Raw genomic sequence first — 22,480 nt, forward strand, 5'->3', positions numbered from 1 at the left:
TTAGCTCATGGTTTTGAGGCTCCAAGAAAGTCCAAGTGGAGGCATGCCAAGAGGCTTTCTGGCTTTCTGGCTGAGATGGCCCTGGACATCCCTGTCCTGAGCCTGTCCCATGGCAAGGTCGCGGGCTCCTTGCTCGCTGCCCTCTTGTGCAGTTCCCGGCGTCCAGCCTTTGCTTCCCGAGGCCTGTCTCTGTCTGCACTTCCTCCCGCTCACGAGGGCCCCTGCGGCAGGACGACCACCCGCCTGGGCTGCGCACACCTTCCCTCAGTGGCCTCAGCCCAGCTCCCGGGACAGAGGGGCCACGCCCTGGGCCTGGGTCCCACTGAAGAGCCAGCTTTCCCGGCCCCCCAGCTCCGGGCACGGGCCCCCCCGCAGGCCCGGCGGCCCCCCCAGCTGCCAGCAGCCCCCGCCCCGCGCCCCAGCGGGCAGGGGCGCGCGGGGAAGCCGCCTGGGGTCTGGGGCCAAGCCTGGCCCTTGGTCCTGCGACAAAGGCCGTTTTGAAGAAGACACTTGCTCAGAGGCAGCGCGCGACGCCGGGAAGAGGCGCGGGCAGGGGTGCAGGGGCGGTGCCCGCCCGGCCCGCGGCAGGTGGGGGCGGCTCTGCGGGCTGGGCCCTGCCCGGTGCCGCGTCCTCGGCCCCTGCGAGGGGCCAGGGGACCCAGGCACCCAGGGGAGCTGCAGGAGGGGGGGGGCCGCCTCACAGAGCGGGCTCCCCGCGGGCGAAGGCCGGGCCCGGGTGGGAAGAGGCGGGCGGCCGCGCGCGCCCCTGGGCGCGGGGACCTGGGAGGGGGACCCTGGGAGGGGGGCCCTGGGCGCGGGGCCCTCCCCGCGAAAACCGCGGCGGCGCCAGGCCTCCAGCGCCCCGAAGGCGGCTCCCCGGCCGCCCCTTCCCCGCGCCGCCCCGGGGCTCCCCCGCCCGCTCTCCCCTCCCCCGCCTCCCCCGGGCACCCCCCCGGCTCCCCCGCTCCCCCTCGCTCCTCCTCCGGGTCCCCCCGGGCCAGGCGGCGGGGGCGGCGGGGCGGGGCGGGCGCGCCCCGGGCTGCGCTCGGCGGCTCCAGCCTGGCTGACGCCCGCGGGGCCGCCGCCGTCTCGGTCCCGCAGCCCGTGGTGGGTGGGCGCGCGGTGCCCGGAGCCGGCGGCCGCGCTGGGACGCGGCGGCCCGAGCCGACAGGTAGGAGACGACCCGGGCGCGCGGGGCTCGGGCCGGGGCGTCCTGGGGTCCCCCTCCCGGGCTTGGCGGGCTCGTCGTCGTCACTCCGCCCTCCCGGCGGGGCCCGTCAGGGATGGGGGCGCGGGGTTCCGGCGGGGAACGCGCGCCTGGCGGGCGGCGGGGGCCGGGGCTGGGCAGGGGCGCCGGCGGGGAGCGGGGGCGCGCGGCGTGGCCGGCGGGGGTGCCTGGGGGCGGGGGGCGCTCACCGGCGGGGCGCGCCAAGTTGGCGCCCCGAGCTCCTGGACCTGGCACCGACTCCTCGCAGAGGGCGGGGGCGCGGGGCGACTTCCCGGGGGCTCCCCGCAGAGGCCAGGGGCGCGGGGCGGCCTCCCGGGGGCTCCCCGGCAGAGGGCAGGGGCGCGGGGCGACTTCCCGGGGGCCCCCGCCAGAGGACAGGGGCGCGGGGCGGCCTCTCGGGGGCTCCCCGCAGAGGACAGGGGCGCGGGGCGGCCTCTCGGGGGCTCCCCGGCAGAGGGCAGGGGCGCGGGGCGACTTCCCGGGGGCTCCCCGCAGAGGCCAGGGGCGCGGGGCGGCCTCCCGGGGGCTCCCCGCAGAGGCCAGGGGCGCGGGGCGGCCTCCCGGGGGCTCCCGGCGCTCCTCTGGCCTCGTCCTTCGCGGGGGACCTGGAAATGCCGGCGGGGGGACACGGAACGCGACGCCCAGCTGGCGGGGGTGGCGCTCCTGAGAACCCCGGAGTGGGCCGGCCTGGGCGGCAGGTGCGGGAGCCCGCGGGGCCGGTGCGGGCCGGTGCGCGCGGCTCCCGGCACCTTGGGTCCCCGCGGCCGGGGCGGCGACCCCGCGGGGTCCCTGGCGCGACAGCCGCCCCCCCCCCCCCCCCCGCCCCGCGGGCCCCCGCTCAGGACCGGTCCCGCGCGAGCGAAGGCAGGGACCTCAGGTTTTAGAAAGTGATCTTGAGTTAAAGGGAGGGAGGGGCCCCTGCCTGCGGGGGGTGGGGGGGGCCGGGGACAGGCCTCGGGGCCCCTGCAAGTTTGTGGGTTTCCAAGAAGGGTGCTGCAGATGAGCACGCGAAGGGATGCTGAGAAACAGCATGTTACATATCAGACCTCAGAGGTTTCCAAGAAAATGCCAGAAAATCCGCTTTTCGTGGGAACAAACGCCTCCGTCGAGGGCGAGTGGCTGCCTTTGTCGGCAGCCTGGGGCCTCCCAGTCCCCCTGGCCCGGGACCCCCGTGTTTATGCTCCACTGGCTATCCTTGTCAGCGCTGCTTCATGCTTGGCCTCGGAGTTTCAGGCAGTTTAAGAGAATACCAACATGTTCCTTTTTAAAAAATATATGTTTTTAAAAGAAACTTAGATTACATAAAATGTTAACAAAAAAATAAGGGATTCCCATATATCCCTCTCCCCACACCCCCCACTTTCCCACGTTAACAACGTCTTTCATTAGTGTGGTTCGTTCATTGCAATTGATGCACCCGTTTTGGAGCACTGCCAGCGCAGGGATGACAGTTTACACTGTAGTTTACACCCCCTCCCACTGCTAGTTGTGCAGAGAAGGGGTAAGACGGGGGTGTAGGGACACTTGGGGTTGCGCCTCGCATGCTGGGCATGCTCTTGGCGAAGCAGACCCTGAGAGTCAAAGGTACGAGCCAGTTTCACGTTAAACCCTCAGTGCTTTACAATTCTCACATCTTGTCACTACTCTTTTAAGGTCAGCCTGAGCTATTTGACTTGTCTCCTCGGAAAATCTTTATCTTTTACTTCTATATCTTCATCACGTGAGTAATCAGAAAATATTCACGGGTATCTACTGCATCTCAATGCATGGCATTAGAAAGATGAGGTTTTCATTCCTTCGTTTGTTTTTGTTTTTTAATGAAACATTACTAAGGAAAGCAATAACTGGCCAATTTAAACTTCCTAATTGTGTGGTCAGCTGAAAGAGACAAAACTCTGCAAGGAAATTATTTTTAAAAGATTAAAGTATCCAGTGGCAGTTTGGGGAACAGTTTAATTCTGGTGAATGAGATTTCAGTTTCCTTTGCCAGCTTGGAGAGATGGTGTTTAGTGAGTGGTATCTGGTTTATGCCTGACATCCCCTCTATAATAAATAAAACGCAGTGTCATCCTATTCTGCTTTAATGTTTTGGAAATAATACCCATCCACATGATATAATCTGAAATCATACTGCATTACACTGGAAAGCTTTAGTGAAGCTTAGTGCAGTCTTTCTGTTTATTCCCGTCATTTAGAGAGGAATTCAGAAACAGTGGCGGGCCCAGGATAAGCAGTATAGTTACATTTATAGCTGTACATTGAAAGCGTGAATCTTCTCAAATTGTCGTAATTCTAGGCTGTTGGATTTATATTTCCTTGGTTACTGTTGCTAGTGAGTTGAAAAGTTATTTTAACGCAAAAAAGCAAACAGTAAATTCATAAACAGTTCTTTTCAACTGTGTGTGCTTTAGTGACACTTTCCTGTTAACATAGAGAATGTCCATATCATGAGCACGGACACAAAAAATAAACACACCCAGCCATAAACGAACTTTTAAAATAAATATCCCAGTAGATGACGTCTCCTTGGAAACGTGCTCCGGCTGAAGTTCCTAAGATTCCGGAGGTCTCGTCGGCGTTGAAGTGGATCCCTGCGGGCGCGGGTGCCCTGCGCGGGGGTCTGCGCCCTGGCCGCTCAGGCCGCCTGGCCCGGCTCCGTGCTGCGCCGCGCTCACTGGGGCCCGCCTTCCTCTGGGCTGTGCGCGTCCTCGGCTCCCTCCTCTGTCCTCCGGTTCGGGTGCTGCCCCCACACCCCTTTCTGCCCCCGAGGGCCCCCCCGAGCCCACGGACGCTGCTCTCTGGCATCCCGTCTTGTCGCTGGCCTGTCCCCTTCCCCTTGGACTCGAAGGCCCGGGAGGGAAGGGGCCACAGGCGGTTTGACTTTACGCCCAGCCCAGCGGCCGCACGGAACCTGGTCGGGAAGTGGTCACGTCCCCTCCGAGCCCAGGGCCTGCTGAAATCCATCGGAGAGGCTTCCCCCATGCGTCAGCCTGGAAGGTCCATCTGTCCAGACGCCAGCGTTGGCTTCTGAGCTCTGGAGCCTCCAGCCGAGCCCCCCCCCCTCCTGAACCTGGCGGCTGAGCTTTCCGCCGGGAAAGCGGAATGCTCCTCGTTGCGTCCGCAGTGTCCCACATCATTCACCAGGTACCCAATGGAAGCCCTTTGGCAGAAGGACAGGCTCTAATGCGATGCAATGCCGCAGGACACTGCTAACACGATGATGCCGACGCCGCTCTGCCCCCAGGAGCCACAGAAAAACTAATACTGGTGTTCATGGATATGTTCCAAACTGTGCTCAGAAAAGGGGCAAACCAGACCGCGCCTGAGAGGAGCTCTGCTTTGGTCGGGTCTCGGCTGTGCCTGCTTAGCTGGCTCTCCCTTTGTGCTTCCTTGTCAGGTTACTAACGTTTCTAAATCCCGTCTGAAAGGACGCGTCCTATCGGAGGGTTCAGTAGTAACAATGAAAGGAATGTAAACATGTAATTTGTGTATAGAAGTCATGCAGGTAGAATTTCATTCCTGAATTAGGCAGTTTTAATTGGGAAGCTGTAACCAATTCAAAACCAACTTTCCAAGACTCAGAAGAAGTCTGCTATAGTGTAAATTTAAAATTAAGTGAACGACTTAACTCAAAACAGATTACATGTGTGTGTTGTTCTTGAGAAGTCGTGAGCACTGAAAACATTTTCTTCCCTCCCAACCCAAATGCAACTGAAAGTAAAAAGTTAGCCCATGAAGCAAGTGTTAAGGACCTGTAGAGTTCTGATTGCTTCCCGGTGATGCTATTTTGATTTCATTTTGGGGGGAAATATCAAATACCAAAATCTTTCAAAAATTGTTTTCTCATATTTTTTGGTATTCTGATTAGCTGATGTCACTGGTGGGTATTGTTTTGGTTTTGCTTTTCTTATTTTATTGTGGTAGCAGATGTAACTTAAAAGTTGCCATCCTAACTATTCTTAAGTGTACAACTCAGTACCTTAGTGACTTTTAAAGTGTTGTGCTACTATCACCATCCATTATTTTAATTTTAACTTTTTGCTTATTTTAATTTTTAAAGCAGTTTAGATTACATAAATGTTACATAAAAAATAGGGAATGCCCATATGCCACCTTCCCCCTCTCCCACGCTTTCCCACATCATCAGCCACCTTCCCTAGCGAGGCGCATTGGCTGGAATCGCCCACCGTCCGTCGTTAGGACTTCTTCATCACTGGTAGTGGTGTAGTTTTTCTATGTGAATTTCCCTTTGGGGAAATGTAATATTTAGTGTGTGACCATTTCCTCTTCCCTTTTTCACACTTAATTTTGAGGGACTTGGTCGTGGAGGCGTGTGTCCTCGCTCACGCGGTGGCTTCAGAGCTGCGGGGTGGAAAGCCGTGTTCGATCCCGCCAGGGCGATGGCGCGCGCCGCGAGGCCAGCCCCCGCGTCTCCGCCACGGGCAAACGTGCTCGGGGCCCCCGGTGTGTGGGGGACCTCGGGGCCGTGTTCTGAGACCCTCAGAGAGAAGCCAGGCCTGGAAGGAGGTTGAGCATGGGATCCCGGGAGCTCCTTGCATGGGGAGCCACGCGCAGCCCAAGGCCAGCTCCTGGGCACACGTGTGTGCACATGCCCGGAAGCCTGCCCGTTACGGCCGTGCTTTGGGCAGTGTGTGTGCACATGCGCGTGTCGGGTGACCCAGTGACTGCAGTTCAGGCCGTGTAACGTAGAATGGCGCGTGGGTGCGTTGATGGTCGAGGTGGGGAGCTCGGCGTTAGGTAGGGGGAGACCCGCGACAAGAGGCGCGGTTACCGGAGCCTCCAGCGCTGCGCCCTCCCCGGGCGCTGTGGGAGGGGGCGAGCGAGGTGCAGGCGTTTTCCAGGAGAGTTTGGTGGGTGGCGGAGGTCAGCTGAAGTGCAGGGCCTGCTTTCTGACCTCGTGGATTCACTGAGTAACATCGGAGTTCAGAAAATAACGGCAACCCAGAAAAGGACTCGCAGCCGCGTCGGTCTTCCAGCTCCCCGTCGGGCGTTTTATCTGGTTTCTCCTGCGACTCACCCCTGGTTCTAAGTCCATTTAGTCATCTTGCTTTTTCGTCTTTGCTGTGAATCACCTGTGAGAGAATCGGAGCTGGCTGGGATAGGAGAGGACCAGGTGGCTTTAGAGCAGGGCCCTGGGGTGGCCGGGGGGCTCGGGGACCCTACCCGTGGGCCGGGCGGGGGCTGCAGAGAGCGCTGGCCGCCCCGTGCAGACCCCCTGGCTCGGGCCAGGACCAGGGCCCACCCGCGCTGTGATGGCCCAGCGGAAGCTGGGGTCCATGACACACGTGACGCTGCTTCTGCGGGAAAGGAGTCCCGTCTCCACGTGGACAGGACGTGCGCGGCCAGAGTGCTCCTGGCCACCGAGATGCCAGCCGGCGCGGCTTCGGGCCTGGGGTTTCGTGCTGGTGCTGCCGGTCCGCCCTGGTGTCCTGCGCAGCAGGTTCCATTTTCAGGGGCAGAAGTTGGCTCACAGGGAGCTTCTCCGCTCACGGGGCGTGTGCTGGGCCCGCGGCAGGCGTCGGCCACGCGGGCAGTGCCAAGGCGGTCCTGTTGCTCACCGTGTCGGAATTTATTGCAAGATTTTCAACGCATACTTTCAATTTTTCCCCCCAAACACAGCTGTTTCAGGGTTTCAGACGTTGGCCTGTGTGGAGGTAATTGCTTTAGAGGGGGCCTTGTAGATGTCCAGGACTTTGGGGTCCTCCTGGGGCTTCTGCCCGGGAGGCCCCAGCCAGCCCTGCGTGCTGCAGCGAATGCAGGGGCCCGGGCCCGGGCTTGCCCGGCCCACCCGGGGAGCAGCCAGGGAGGCGGGAGCCCCGCTGCCCCGGGTCAGAGCCCTTCCCCGAGCAAAAGGCCTCCCTGCAGAGGGTCCCCTGCGCCTCCTGACGAGTATAGCTAGAACGTGCTCCTCCGTGGGGTCTCCATGGGGTTTGGGCCTGGAAACTGGTGAAGCAGAAGGCGGAGCAGGAGCAGAGACTCTCGCAAGTTCTTGGGGGAACTTACGGCCTCAGAATTGCACCCCGAGTCTACTGGGGGTAAGGGAAGGTTCGTGGCCTTCTCTTAGTTTCCCAGGTAGCCCCTCCTGCGCAAGAGGGGCTGCCCGGCCCCCCTCTGCAGACCTCCCGCCCTCTCGCTGGCCGTGGGGCTCCCTTTCTAGGGCACCTGCTGTGATGCGTTGCCATGTGTCTCACTGCCCGGGCAGCACCCAGCATCAGCCTGGGGTCTGGTCTGTTTCTTTTTAAAGATTTTGTTTATTTATTTATTTTTTTATTTATTTCTCTCCCTGCTCCCAGTTGTCTGCTCTCTGTGTCCATTCGCTATGTGTTCCTCTGTGACCGCTTCTATCCTTATCAGCGGCACGGGAATCTGTGTCTCTTTTTGTTGCATCATCTAGCTGTGTCAGCTCTCCATGTGTGCAGCACCATTCCTGGGCAGGCTGCACTTTCTTTCGCGCTGGGCGGCTCTCCTTATGGGGCACACTCCTTGCGTGTGGGGCTCCCCTACGCAGGGGACTCCCCTGCGTGGCAGGGCGCTCCTTGCGCACATCAGCACTGCGCATGGGCCAGCTCCACACGGGTCAAGGAGGCCCAGGGTTTGAACCGCGGACCTCCCATGTGGTAGACGGACGCCCTAACCACTGGGCCAAGTCTGCTTCCCTGGTCCGTTCCTGATAACTTCGTTTTGTCCTGTGACCCCACCCCTCTTCTGTAAGGCAGGGTGGGGGTTTAGGGGCAGAGGGAAGGAGAGGGAAGCTGGGTTTTAATCCAGAGGCAGAGGAGAACCGTGAGGGGTCACCCATGGGCAAGAGGACGGAAGGCTCTGCGCAGAAAGCCACACGAGCAGGGCAGCCCCTGGAGGAGAGTGAAGGCGGGGGGCTGCCCGTGGAGCCGGGGTGCCGCTGCCCTCGACCTGCCCGTGGAGGGGAGACCTGAGCCTCTGCCAGCTGCCGCCCGCCCCCGGCGCTGGGCCTTTGCCTGCCAGGTTCTCGGCTCCACCCCCCGGCAGCGGTGGCCGGGACGGCGCCCCCGCCGCACAGACGCCTGCCCCTTGGTGACCGCCGCCTCCAGCGCCCCTCGAGGGCTCTCTCTGGCCGCCCAGCGCTGTGCAGGGCTGGTGGGGGGGTGCTGCCAGCGCCCTCTCGGGGGCCTCTGCTGTGCGGGACACGGGGCCCTCGACGGCTTCCCTGCGGGCCGTCAGCAGAGCAGGGGCTGCAGGGCCGGGGCTGGACGCTGCCACCCAGTCAGGGCCCGAGCGGGTCCCGAGAAGGTGGACGGCAACTTGTCCCCTCTCCCTGGCTCTGCCCCTCATGGCCGCGGCTCCTGGTGGGTGAGGGTCGAGGGGGAGGGGCTTTTCTCGTGCCCAGGGCGGCGTGACTGCTGCTTCCAGCCGTTAGAGGGAGCCGCCTGGTCACCGGAGGTGAGAGGGAGCTGCCTGGTCACCAGTGGTCACACGGCAGAGCCCCCTGGTCACCGGTGGTTAGAGGGCAGAGCCCCCTGGTCACCGGTGGTTAGAGGGCAGAGCCCCCTGGTCACCAGTGGTTAGATGGCATAGCCGCCTGGACACTGGTGGTCACACGGCAGAGCCCCCTGGTCACCGGTGGTCACATGGCGGTGCAGCCAGTGGCGCGAGGGCGGAGCCGGCCACCCCTGGCTAACGCGCAGCGAGCTGGTGGTCTCCGTCCGCAGGCTGGGACATGCTGCATTTGCGGGTGCTGCAGTGTGGAGGTCAGTGGAGGCAGATTTTAATTCTAAAAAGCTTTAACCATCGGGCTCTTTCCTCCAAGGAGGCCCCTGAGGTAGAGCAGAAGGGCCAGGGCTGCTCTGGGGGGGGCAGGCCAGGGCGGGGGGCAGGCGCGCCTCGTTGCCCTCCCTGGCCCAGCTCTGTCCCCGTCCCCACCCTGGGCTCTCGGGCCCCTCGGTGTCTCCAGAGCCCCAAGGGCCCCGTTGGAATCCGCGCGACTCGCCCTTGGCCCTCAGGCCCGGAGCACAGGGGGCCGGGGCTTCCCACGCGCGGTGGCGGCTCGCGGGGAGTTTGCCACCAGGCGTCTGACGTAATGACAGTTGGTGTGGCGTGATCTTTTCTGTACAGCCTGTGAGCGTGGGTTTTGGCAGGTAGCCGCTGCTTTGCTGCTCGTTGTTCTGCTGGCTTTTGTAAGGGCGTTTACTGGGGGTGGAAGCTCCCAGTCACAGGGCCCTCAACGGCCCGGCTCACCGCCGCGTCCTCGCCAAAGCCGGCCGCCCCGCGTTGAAGCCAGATGGCGGGCGGCCTTGGCCGGACCCTCGGCCTCCTCTTCTCGGGGGCTCCGTGGGCCCTGCTTCTTCCCAGCTCGGCTGCAGCTGGCACAAGGCTCGAATCCCAGCACTTCCTCCATGCCTCTCGACTCTCTCCATCTCGGCCGTCAGCGCGCAGAGCCCGGCTCGCCGCCCGGGGCCTCAGCTGAGGAAGCCTCTGCCTCCTCAGCGCGGTCAAGCTCTGCCCTGTGTCCTGAGCGAGTGTCCTTTTATATGGGCCACCAAGCGGGCGGGGGCTCGAGCCGAGTCACGCCTTATGCCGAAGCCCAATCAGAAACCCTGAACTGATTTTATCACGCAACTTAATCAGAGGCCGCTCTCTGGATTTAATGCAATCAAAGGGCCTCACACCCAGAAGAACAGCTTAACTTACAAACATAATCTTTCTCTTTTTGGGATTCACAAAAATCATCTCCAACCGTCACAGATAGTATAGATTATTGACTGAGAAATTTGTCACCAGCCCTAATGAGTGAGTGGGAACAGCTTTTAGTGGCGGTGATGTCATAAGTTTAGTTCCTAACGAGATGGCATGTTGAGAAATTGGTTTTTTGATGTGAACATTTAGCCTTTTTCGGTTTGTTTCACTCCGTTGCCTCTCATCTGTTACTGCCCTTGAGCCTAGGCTACTTCCTTTTACTAAGTACCATCATAAATAAATACCAAACAGGCAATGAATAATAATTGTCTCCCAAAGGAGTGGAAACCAGCAGCAACAAAGGTATGTCTCCAGGTCAGTTAAGAGGGAGGTGAGGATGGTCAACCCCCACACCAGGGAGCCAAGAGTGCCTACAACTGCAAGCAGGAGAACCGCATCCAGCATCCATGTGGGATCTAAGCCCCCTCTTGACTTAGAGGTGGAGTGGACAGCACATTCCAGGGTCCACAGGATGGAGGAATAAAATATGGATTAGAGTGGACTGACTGGTGTTCTGCTATGGAACTATTGTGACTAGTAATGGAAGAAACGGTGTCACTGATGTGGAGAAAGTGGCCACAGTAGTTGCTGAGGGCAGGGAGAGGGAAGAAGAGATGTGATGTGGGGACATTTTCAGGACTTGGAATTGTCCTAAATAATATTGCAGGGACAGATGCTGGACATAATATATCCTGCCATAACCCACTGAATGGACTGGGGGAGAGTGTAAACTACACTAAACTATTATCCACGTGGAGCAGCAGTGCTCCAAGATGTATTTACCAAATGCAGTGAATGTGCCACGATGATGAAAGAGGTTGTTGATGTGGGAGGAGTGGGGTGGGGTGTGGGGTAGATGGGGACTTCTTATATTTTTTAATGTAACATTTTTGTGATCTGTGTATCTTCAAAAAAATACAATAAAAAAGGTAAAACAAAAAAAAAAAACAAAAAAGCAAAAGTATATCTCGACTCTTCATTTCAAAATAGTAATTTTAAATCCCCCTGAGCCTTGAGACGCCGTGTCTCCTCCACGCCGACAGGGCAGCCCCACTGTCAGAGCCTGCGAGTGGACAGGACGGCCCGAGCTCAGCAGCGCCCGCGCCGAGGGGCACGACTGCCCGCTGCCAGCTCCAGCCTTGCCTCAGCTGCCCGACTGTGTTGGGCAGAGCCTCCACCCCCAGGCAGGCGGCCGGCTTGATGTGGAAGGCAGGGTTAGTATAAAAGGCCCCCGGCCGTCGTGGGAGGGTTTCCACTTGGCGCGAGATCGTGTGTGCCTTTTGCGCTGTGCGGACTTGCGGGCTGTTATTGGAGGAGTCCCAGATCGTTTGGCTCTTCTTCAGCCACGTGACACCCAAATCCAGCAGTGAAGGTGCAACACCGGTAGTTACCAAAGCGGCTTCAAGTCCTGTCGAGCTCAGTTTTGTATCCTGCGCTCAGTTTTGTATCCTGCGGCGAGTTTGCGATTTAACCCCATGATGATCTTGTCGTGCAGTAGCTTCTGCTCTGTCCCTATCCCAGGGGGATCACGGGAAGTCACTTGTAGGCAGGAATGAGCTCCAGATTGTGTGAAATTTCCCAAGTATTTAAAGTCACACAGTCTGGGACATGAGTAGGTTTTTAACCCAAGGTTAGATACCAGATGTGTTGTTACATGAAAAGAAATTGATATTTCTGCTTTCAGAAGACTCAGAGTTATCGAATCCAGCGAACTTAATTGTTTGTTGTACCTGAAAGAGTTTTGTAGTTTGCATTGTGAGAATAGCTGATTCCGAGAAAATAAAGCTGCGTAACATGGATTAATGGCATGTCAAATTGCAGTGGCTGGTTCTGAGGTAGATAATAGGTCTTATTTTTTAAAATAATCTCTCCAGCGATTGTTGAATATTCTTCTTTCCATAGTGTAGAAGCCAATGTTATTTTTAAAACAGTACATCCCTCCTGCCCCCAAACCACCACCATGAGAGAAAACTGATATGTTTACATGAATCTGCACTAAGTGAAGAAAGCGGAGGCGGGAGCGCAGGACTGCGTGGCGGGGAGGAGGAGGCGCGGGGCGCGGGGCAGCCGCCCCTGCGCAGGAGCCCGTGGTTCCTCGAGGCCTCCACGCAGCAGGGGACGAGATCTGCTAATTAAAATCAGAGGCTTTTGATCTAAAAATTAGAGGCCACTAATTGGGCGGGATTCTTAATGGAAAGTTTTTCAATTGTTTTTCAAGTGTATTTGTACACAGCTTTTCACTTATAAGAATGAATTCTGGAAAGTGGTTTAAATGGGAAATTTCATGTTGTGTGTATGTTACCATAAAATTTTTAAAAAGAATTAATTATGTAGATTTTCATAAGAAAAGGTGACGTAGATAAAAAGAATCAATCATTAGGAAAAAATTCTGTGTTTCTAAAACCTACCAATCTTAGGTCACATTAATTTTAAACGAATCATAGTTAGATTAAGGGCTTTCTGTCCAGTGTATGCGGTAACAATGCGGTGTGTGACAGAACTTTCAGTGACAGCATTTATTCCTCACATGAACTAAAAGGACCATTTGGCCTTTGTAGCTCTAGAAATTTGGATCATTGAAAAAAATTAGCTGCCATTCCCTAGAGTCTTTATTTAATTTTCTTGGTGCCCACATTTTAAAATCTTGCATTTGAGTTAAAAAAGAGTTGGAAAGCAAGTAGATTAGAATAGGATCTTTAGAGGCTTGACTCTAGTTTTGCTTTTGATGTGTTGATCAGTTTATTGAAAATCTAGCAGCAACCCTAACTTAAAAAAAATGCACATTTCACAAGAAGTACAAGATCTTAAGTTCACAATAGTTTACTGAGCTTACAGTTTAGCTAGGGAGTTAGAATTTGCATACATGAAGCTATTAAATTTATTGACTGTATGCAAATGGAGTTCATAGATGTGGAAGATCACTATGGCCTGGACATTATTGCAAGTTTAATTAGCCTGGTCTGGGGTGAGTGGAGAACACCTGGAAAAAGCCACGGCACGTGCAGAAGGACATGGAGAGCTTAGATGTCTTGAGCCCTTTGCTAGGCACTGTGGTGCTAATAAGCATTTACAGTATCTCCTTTACTCCTCAAAACAATCTTGTGACATGGGTGATTTTAGCCCCAATTTACCAAGGAGAAAGCTAGGGCTCAGAACGGGTCAGCAGCTGGTCCCCGGGGAGCGAGCCCCTGTGCTTTAGCTTCCAGAGGCCGGCTGCTGTCTTGAGCACGCTGGTCTTTCACGGGAATGCCTTCCAGGGGGCAGGAGGTGCTGCCCGACCCTCCAGGGCCCCCTGCCTGGGAAGTCAGTGTGCACTCTTGACCACAGCTCAAGTTCAGCCTTCCCTCACGGAATTCAGAAGGGCAGCTGGAGAGCACAGAAGACTGGCATGAAATGCTTCCAGGAAGAATTGCATTTCTGAGCCAAGGATGAGCCAGGGAGGGGAGGAGGGAGGAGAATGAGTATTCGGCTCAGAGCGGGAGGTGTGGGCAGGTCCTGAGGCCCCAGGGACCCTGATTTGCTTCAGGAGCTGGCATGGCCTTGAGCCACCCCACAGAACCCAGGAGCTCTGCAGAGCGGTGAAAAGGCGCCAAGGAAGCCAGTGAATGGTTCCAGTCTGTTCTGTCCTCCTACCTTGCCAAGTACACTTTCATAATGTCAGGAGTTTTTAAAAAACTGAGTATAAAAAGTTTAACTGAAAGGTGGAAATTATTTTATTGTACATGTTTGGATTTTTTTTTTGATGGTCTAGATATGTTTGGCTGAGTAATAATTGACAACATATATAATTCATATATTTCAAAAAGTTTATTTTTCTTGGCTTCATCTCAGCAAAATTATTATTTGCCAATCATTTTGTGTTCTTTCAGCATAAAATGACCTAATGGATTAAAAAAGTTGTAATAATACTCAAAAGTAGAAACATTTAAAGTATATTTTCATTTACAATAAACTAGGTAACTTAAGCAATTAAAATTATTTTTCATATGCTTTTAAAAAGTTTTCCAAATTCTAAAAAATTTGAAATTACCAATTAAAAGGAAAAGGCAAAATTATACACTTAAAATGGTTAAAATGGTCAATTTTGTTACCACAATTAAAAAAAAGTTGAAGGCAAAATACAAATCAATAATATAAAGATTTAAGTAAGGATGACTTGAAGCTGAATTTTAAATTATATTTTTTGAAAAATTAAATTTAATGCTTTTGTGAAAACACTTTTTTCATAATTCCTGGGTTCAGCATCCCTCCAATTGCCAAAGTCCAGTCGGCATCACGCTTTGGGCCTTTGTACCTGCTCCAGGCACGAGCATGTAGGAGTGACCGGGCATCCAGTACTGTGTGCGCTTCCTGGGCCTGAGCCGCTGCTCCGAATGCTCAGTCGTGAGCACTTGCCGCACCACCTGGCAGGACCCCGATGCGCAAGAACACGGACTTTGGCATCATGGGGAGACGACGCCTTGCAGCTGCGGGTGCTCGTGGCCCAGGCAAGGGCGCCCGAGCCCAGGAGGGGGCAAGCCGGAGGGCAGGCAAAACCGGAGGGGACCTGAACTGGGGGGACCTGAGCTGGGGGTGCTGTGTTGGGCTGAGCTGAGGGGGGGTGCGGTGGTGGTGAGCTGGGGGGCTGAGCCGGGGGAGCTGAGCCCAGGGGGGGTGGGGGCTGAGCCGGGGGTCCCCTCCCTGAGCGCCCCCGCAGCGCCAAGACGTGGTTGCCTGGTGTTCCAGGTGTTCCAGGCGCGGCGCAGAGCGGGGCCCACGGGGTTGCCAGCTGGTGGGTGGGGAGGGCGGCAGGGGCCACTGTGGCCTTGGCTTTGCTCGGGGTCTCTGACAGGAGGGTCTCTCCAGCGCGGTTTCCTTCCCGGGTCGTCCGGCCGCACTGCGGTTGGTGGCTGGGACTTGGGCCACGTGGACACAAGACCTGTCACGCAGAAGCTCCTGCAGACAACGTCCTGACCTGGCCGTGGGCGGGGGTGAGTGGGGCTGGGGGATGCCTCGGAGGTAAAGTCACAGGACCCAGTGACCGGAAGTGGGGGCGGCCATGGCCAGCACCGTCTGCAGGGGTGGCCTGGGCTGCTGTGACATGGGTCCTTCAGGGTGATGATCCAACACAGGAAGAGGGGGCGTGGAGAGGCGCTCGTGGAGTCTGCGCCAGCCAGGTGTGCCAGCCAGGTGCGCCAGCCAGGTGTGCGTCCTTCTCAGGGGCAGATGTGGGAGGGGCTGTCGTAACCATCAAGGCGCAGAAATGATCAAGGTGCAGGACAGTGCTTAGGAGAGGGGCAGTGGTGGTGGTGGGTCCCTGGGTCGCCCAGCATTTAGGAGTGGAGGGGAGTGGGGCCACTACCTCTGCCTTTGGTGGGGCTTCCCGCAGGGTGCCCAGCAGGTCCCTGGGCTCTGCTGTACTTATCCCTAAGAAGGGACAACCGAAAATGTCTCCAGACATTTCCAGATGTCTCCTGGGGGACAGATACCTAGCCCCCCCCAGGTCTCCAAGAATCACTGGGCTAGCAAGAGGAGAGCCTGAGCTGGTTTCTCACACCAGAATGAGGATGCAAGGATGAAAACGACAGCATTTGAGAGAAGAAAAAGGAAAAGGAAAAGGAGCAGTGGTTAACATTCATTAAGCATCTGCTATAGTCTGTGCGTCAGCACTAGGTGACATTAGTCATCTAGCATCAATAATAATAAGTATTTATTTATGTGAGGAATCGGAGCTGAAGATGAACAAGAAATCGATCACTGCCCAGGGAAGCGGACTTGGCCCAGTGGTTGGGGCGTCCGTCTACCACATGGGAGGTCCGCGGTTCAAACCCCAGGCCTCCTTGACCCGTGTGGAGCTGGCCCACGCGCAGTGCTGATGCGCGCAAGGAGTGCCGTGCCACGCAGGGGTGTCCCTGCGTAGGGGAACCCCATGTGCAAGGAGTGCACCCCGTAAGGAGAGCCGCCCAGTGCGAAAGAAAGTGCAGCCTGCCCAGGAATGGTGCCACACACACATGGAGAGCTGACACAACAAGATGACACAACAAAAAGAAACACAGAATCCTGTGCCGCTGACAACAACGGAAGCGGACAAAGAAGACGCAGCAAATAGACAGAGAACAGACAACCGGGGTGGGGCGGGGAAGGGGAGATAAATAAATAAATAAATAAACCTTTTAAAAAAATCACTGCCCTTCGAGACTTGGCAGTTTAACTGAGAGGCCCGTGAACAAACACATTCCAGTCTCAGGGAGTGGGGAAGTGAGTACACGGCCCAAGATTTGGGAAGGCGGGGCCTGAGCTGGGCTTGAAGGGGCCAAGCATTGTGGCCCCTCTGTGTGTTTTGCAGCTGAGGGATAAACTGCCCTCAGCCTTTTGGCTTCCAGGGGGCAGCGGCATGTTGAAGGGCAGGCGTGGGCACCGCTGTCTCCAGGCTGTCACCTCTGCTGGGAGGTAAAGGGCCCTGTGTAAACCTGGGATGGTTGCGGGGTGGTTGCACATTTCCCAGGGCTGTGCAATTCCAGTGACCGCTTACTTACCGCACCCCTGCTTCAAACACCCCGCAGGAGGCGCCACGGATACCCGCAGTGCAGTAAGTCAGCCTCCCTGCCAATAGCCTGACCACTCTCCTTCCCTGATTTTGAGAGCGTTGACTAAGAAGCACATTCCCGTCACTTTGTTAACCGGCCAGTCATGGACCTAGAGGCAGGTGGGAGCATGTGGCTTCCTTTGTGGAGGGGTGATGTGCTGCTTGAGCTCATAGCAGCAGGATTTGCTATTAGGTACTGTGGCAGTTTGATATGGTTGTGAATTCCAAAAATAGATATTGGATTATGTTTGTCATCTGGTCTGTACCTGGGTGTGACTGAGTTATGATTAGGGCTTTGATTGGGTCACATCATTAGCGCGTTGAGTGGGGACTCAAAGATAAAAGGCATGGCAAAGGACAGAGCTGAGGGTTCTTAATGTTGGAGTTTGATGCTGAAGTCTTAAGCTGGAGTCCTGGGAAATAAGTACACAGAGGAAAGAGAAGCCAGCCCCGGGAGGAGAGGAACCCGGGAAGCCTGAGCCCCCACAGACGTGGGCAGCCGTCTTGCTCCAGCACGTGGCAGTAGACTTTGGTGAGGGAAGCAACTTACGCTTTATGGCCTGGTGTCTGTAAGCTCCTGCCCCAAATAAATGCCCTTTATCAATTCTGGTATTTTGCGTCAGCACCCCTTTGGCTGATGGCAGGAAAATAAAAACCGTTATTAAGTGGCAGTTTACATGATAGGGATTTAACAGTGGAGGTGCCCTTCGGACTTCCGTAATTATTTACATTTAAAACCTTTACTTTGAAAAAGAAAGCAATGAGTGCCAAAGGAAACTGCAGCGCGTTTGCCTGCACCGCCTCCGAGCCCGCGAGGGGCGCTCTGTCCTTGGCCGGCTTCTTCCCCATTAGCAACAAGCGCGCTCAGACTTTCCGAGGTCGTTGCCCAGCTATTTAATTTGACTGAAAGTGATAAATGCGTTTGCTTAAAATCTGGTTTGGAATGTTTCTAAAAGGTCAGCATGGTCCTGTGGCATTCGTTGCAGGGTATGTTTTCTGATACAATAGCAAAATTACATTAACTTATCAAGAATGATTATTTACAGACACTAAAAGCTATGGGGACGCGAGATAAGACGGGAAAGCCACTTTCCCTCTCAGTCCGGGAGGATGCTGCCGGGCGCTGGCCCCGCTCCATCCTGTCTGACGTTGTACATTTGAGGCCCTGGCGAGGGTACGGGGCTAAGGAACCATCCGCGTCGGCCCACTCGCCCGCTGCCCCTGGGAGCCCCGCGCCGCTGGCCCTCTGCGGTGCTGGCTTGAGGGTCCCTGGCCGCAGGCTGGAGCCTGGGCCGCTGCCCCTTCCTGGCAGGGACCGTGTGTCCATCTGCGGGCCGCGTCCGCCGTGCCCTCCCGTCCCTTCATCCAGCAAGCAACGACCGCTTCCTTGGTGCCGAGCCCTGTTCTTGGCACCCGTACAGCTGTGAACCGGATGGACAAAGCCCTCTCCCTCAGCAAGGCCTGTGTCCTGCTGGAGCAAAACACAGTGAGCAAAAACAAGGCGTTCATATGTAGAGCGTGCGATAGCGGCAAGCCCTCTGGGGGAAGCCGAGGTGGGAAAGGGGGGCAGGAAGGTGGCGGGGCCGTTGCAGTTTAAATCACGGTGGTCGGGGAAGGCGTCGTTGCGTGGACAAGTGTGTAAAGGTTTGAGGGGGCCGAGAGGCGGCCGTCTGTCCCCACGGGGAGGCCAGTGCAGAACGGGCAAGTGCAAAGGCCCCGGGGCAGCTGCTCGCCTGGCCCCATGGAGGGAGCAGAGTGGACAAGGGGGAGGGCAGACGGGGGTGAGGCAGGAGGGAAGCAGGGGCCGCGAGGGGCAGGCCGGGACGGCACACCCGGGAGGCTTTTGACCAGAGGGGCCTGTGGCCCAGCAGGGTTTGAAAGCCTCGCGCTGGCTGCTGTGTTCCGAGTGGAGAGGGCAGCGGGGACGCAGCCCGGCCGGTCCGAGGCCGTGGGAGCGGCCGCCAAACGCTCCGCTTCGGTCCGGCGCCTGACGCGACCTCACAGACCGTCGTCCCTCCCGCTTCGTGCCGGGCGAGCCTGGCCAGCCCTGCCCCTGAGCCCCAGCCCCGGCGTCTGTCTCCTGGAGGCCACTTTGTTCCCCGCCAGAATGAGACTAACTCATTTTAAGTGGCCGACAACAGTCTTAGTGTTTTAATGTCTTTATAACACCGCGAGATAAAGGGTTGTTAGCCACCACGTAACACAAGGCCATCGGGTGGTAGGAGGCAGTGTCCTGTGACTGTCGGGTCGGCGGGGGCTTTGTGCCTCCCGGGTGCAGGTGTACACAGAGCCGCTGCTGCGCGGCACAAGAGCGTGGAAGAGCTGCCCACCACGCTGACACTTTTAATTATGTTCTATATGGAAATTTGAACACCGTGGCTGAAGCCCCCACCTAGCGCTCAGCCCGTCCCTCCCACCTGCGTGCGTGGCACACGTCGGTGTCTAGAGGTAAACGAGGCACTTTGTGGCAACAACATGGCTCCTAGAACTAACCGTGCCACTTATACCCTACTTTTATTTTTTTAAGGCTAAAATAATAGATACTGCTGGTAAATGCCACTTAAGTTTATAATCTGTGCCGCAGTGAAGAATGGTGGTGCCACTGATTCAACCTTCCTTTACTAATTGTGGCAAAAATGTTCCCAAGGTGCTACAGGGGACATGAAGTGGGACTGTCCAGTGGTCAGCTTTCTTAAAAATGACGCCTTAACTTCAGACATGTGAGCCTCTGTCTATTCAAAACGTTTAAGAGTGCGTTCCAGAGACTCAAAGGTGCCTGCAGAATATCTGTCAGGCTAACAGGAACACTGTCACAAAGTTCTGATCAGGACCGTGGGTTCCACTCGATGTTGACAGATCTCAGCATTTCACACTTGATACGTCCAAGATGGTCCCGAGCTTCTCCACTTCACCCCCCCGTTCAAGTAGTTCCTCCAGAATTTGCCATCTGGGTGAATGACATGCTATCACTCAGTGCTCAATAAGTCTGAACTCTTGCTATTCTCTTGGTCATGCAATCAAGATTGCTTTGTTATTCTATTCCTGTATATTTTCGTAATAAAATTTTAGAAACATCTTTTCAGCTTTTACAAAAAAGACTGCTGGGAATTTGATTGAAATGGCAAGTAATCTGTAGATTGGTTTGAGGAGAACAGAAATCTTCACAATATTGAGTCTACAAATCCATGAGGATGGTATAGCTCTCCAGTTAGTTTCTTTCTGCAATGTTTTACAGAAACATTGCAGACATGGTGAGCTGACACAACAAACTGACAGAGCAGGAGACACAAGATGAACAAACATAATGAGAAACACAGCAAAGCAGGGAACGGAGGTGGCTCAAGTGATTAGCACCTCCCTCCCACATTGGTGGTCCCAGGATCAGCTCTTGGTGCCTCCTAAAGAAACAAGGAAGACAACAGACACAGCAAGTACAAACAATGAGGGGGTGGGGAGAAAGAAAGAAAATCTTTAAAAAAAAAGGCAGAAAGAAAGAAATGGAGCAAGGGCAGGAAAAGAGAATGTTTTAGCATTACATCCGTGTAACAGGGAGTCTGGGTAGAGCGTGTGTGTTTTAACTTTTTATTGTGGTGTAACATACTTTCTCTATGAATTTGCATATTCTAGATATTTCATGTAAGTGGAATCTTCCAATATTTCTCCTTTAGTACCTGATCTCTTTTACTCGACATGATGTCTTTAAGAGTCTTTAAGCTCCTCGATGTCAGAGCATGCAGTAGAACTTCATTTCTTTCTACGGCTGAGTGATTGTCTGCTCTATGAACAGAGCGCATTTTGTTTATCCACCTCTCTGCTGGCGCGCACTTGTGCTGCTTCCACCCTTTGGCCACAGACAGCAATGCTGCTGTGACCGTTGGTGAACTGTACCTGTTCAAGTCCTTGCTTTCAGTTCTTTGGTGTGTATATGAAGAAGTGGGATGGCTGGGTCATATGGTGGCTCTATGTTTAGCTCCCCAAAGAACCAATGAACTGTTTTCCCCAAGGTTACACCATTTTACAGTCCAGCCAACAATATTGAAGTGTTCCTTATCAGCACTTGCTGTTTTCCATTTTTAAAAATAATAGCCATCCTAGTTTCTCTTGTCACAGTTTTTGACTTGTCAGCACTTGCTATTTTCCATTTTTAAAAATAATAGCCACCCTAGTTTCTCTTGTAACAATTTTTGACTTAAAGTCTATTTTGTCTGATCTAGGCAACTTGACTTGCTTTTGGTTACTATCTGTATGGAATGTTTTTTCACTTCTAACCTTTTGTGTGGCTTTTGGTTAAGGTGAATCTATTGTATGCACCATAAAGTTGGATCATGCCTTTAAAAAAATCCATTCTTCCTATCTTTGCCTTTTGATTTTAGACTTTAATCTATTTATTAATATGTTTAAAATAATTACTGGTAAGGCAGGACTTATTTTAGCCATTTTGCCATTTGTTTTTCATGTGTCATACCTTTTTCATCCATTTCCTTCATTGCTACATTCTTTTGTGTGTAATCTTTTGTAGTGAAACAGCTTCACATTTCGTTTTCTGTATATTGTTTTTTGTGGTTACCATGGAGTTTATATGTAACTCTCCAAATCTATAACAATCTAGTTTGAATTGATAACAGATTTAACTTCAATAGCATAGATAATTTCTGTTCCAAATCCCTTCTTTTTTAAAAAAAAAGATTTATTTATTTATTTCTCCCCCCACCACCTCGTTTGTCTGCTCTCTGTGTCCACTCGCTGTGTGTTCTTCTGTGTCTGCTTGTCTTCTTATCAGGCAGCTCCAGGAAGCGATCTTGGGACCTCCAGAGTGGGAGAGAGACAATCGCTCTCTTGCGCCCCCTCAGCTCCCTGGTCTACTACATCTTATTTTCTTTCCTCTGTGTCTCTTGTATCATCTCACTGTGCCAGCTCTCCGCATCAGCCGGCACTCCTGCACAGGTCGGCACACCCGCATGGGCCAGCACTCTGCATGGGTCAACTTGCCATGCAGGCCAGCTTGCCCTCACCAGGAGGCCCTGGGCATCGAACCCTGGACCTCCTGTATGGTAGATGGGAGCCCGATTGCTTGAGCCACACCCACTTCTCCCTATACTCTTCTGACTCCTGACTCACCTCTTTATGTTGTTTTCATCACAAAGTACATATTTATACTGTGTGACCAGTAGCATAGACCTACACATATGTACTTTTTAAAGATTTATTTATTTTTACCCCTTCCCCTCCTCCCACCCTGCTGTTTTTGCAGTTTGTATTGTCTTCTTTTCTCATTTTCTTTCCTCTATGATTCACTGGGATTCGATCCTGGAGACCTCTAATAGGGAGAGAGGTTCCCTGTCAATTGCGCCACCTTAGTTCCTGGTCTCTGCTGCTCTTCACCTTGACTCTCCCCTTGTCTCTCTTGTGATGTGTCATCATCTTGCTGTGTGACTCACTTGCACGGGCACTGGCTCAGCACATGGGCCCTTGCGCTCACCACGCCACACTCGTGCAGGCACTGGCTCATCGCATGGGCACGCTTTCTCTTCTCCTTTTTCACCAGGAGGCCCCAGGGATCGGACCCAGGTCCTCCCATATGGTAGGTGGAAGCTCTACCACTTGAGCCACATCTGCTTCCCCTATGTATATTTTTATGAACTGCTTTTTATATTATGTAAGAAATAAAAAGTAGTATTATTATAAACCAAGATTACAATAATCCTGGTATTTATATTTATCTGTGTCATGACCTTTATTGTGGATCCTTATTTTTTCATTTGGCTTCACAATACTGCCGGGTGCCTTTTCCTTTCACTCTGAAATTCTCCTTTCTTCATTGCTTGTAGGGCTGAAAAAAATTCCTTAGCTTTTGTTCATCTGGGAATGCTCTGCTATGTTCACTTTTGAAGGGCAGTTTGGCATAAACCCAATTGTTGGTTGACAGCTTTTTTCTTCAGCGTTTTAAATAGGTCGTA

General features: G+C 54.5%; 1 protein-coding gene across 1 annotated transcript in view; it reads left to right on the forward strand.

The window, feature by feature from the left end:
• The first annotated feature begins 1,050 nt into the window (after positions 1–1,050).
• SMAD9 (SMAD family member 9) overlaps positions 1,051–22,480 on the forward strand; it is a 74,002-nt gene continuing 52,572 nt past the window's right edge. The window contains 1 exon segment of the mRNA XM_058276939.1: positions 1,051–1,171. The gene's annotated coding sequence lies outside the window, so the exon portion shown is untranslated.

The sequence above is a fragment of the Dasypus novemcinctus genome, chromosome 15 (genome assembly GCF_030445035.2).
Source record: "Dasypus novemcinctus isolate mDasNov1 chromosome 15, mDasNov1.1.hap2, whole genome shotgun sequence".
Taxonomy (NCBI): domain Eukaryota; kingdom Metazoa; phylum Chordata; class Mammalia; order Cingulata; family Dasypodidae; genus Dasypus; species Dasypus novemcinctus.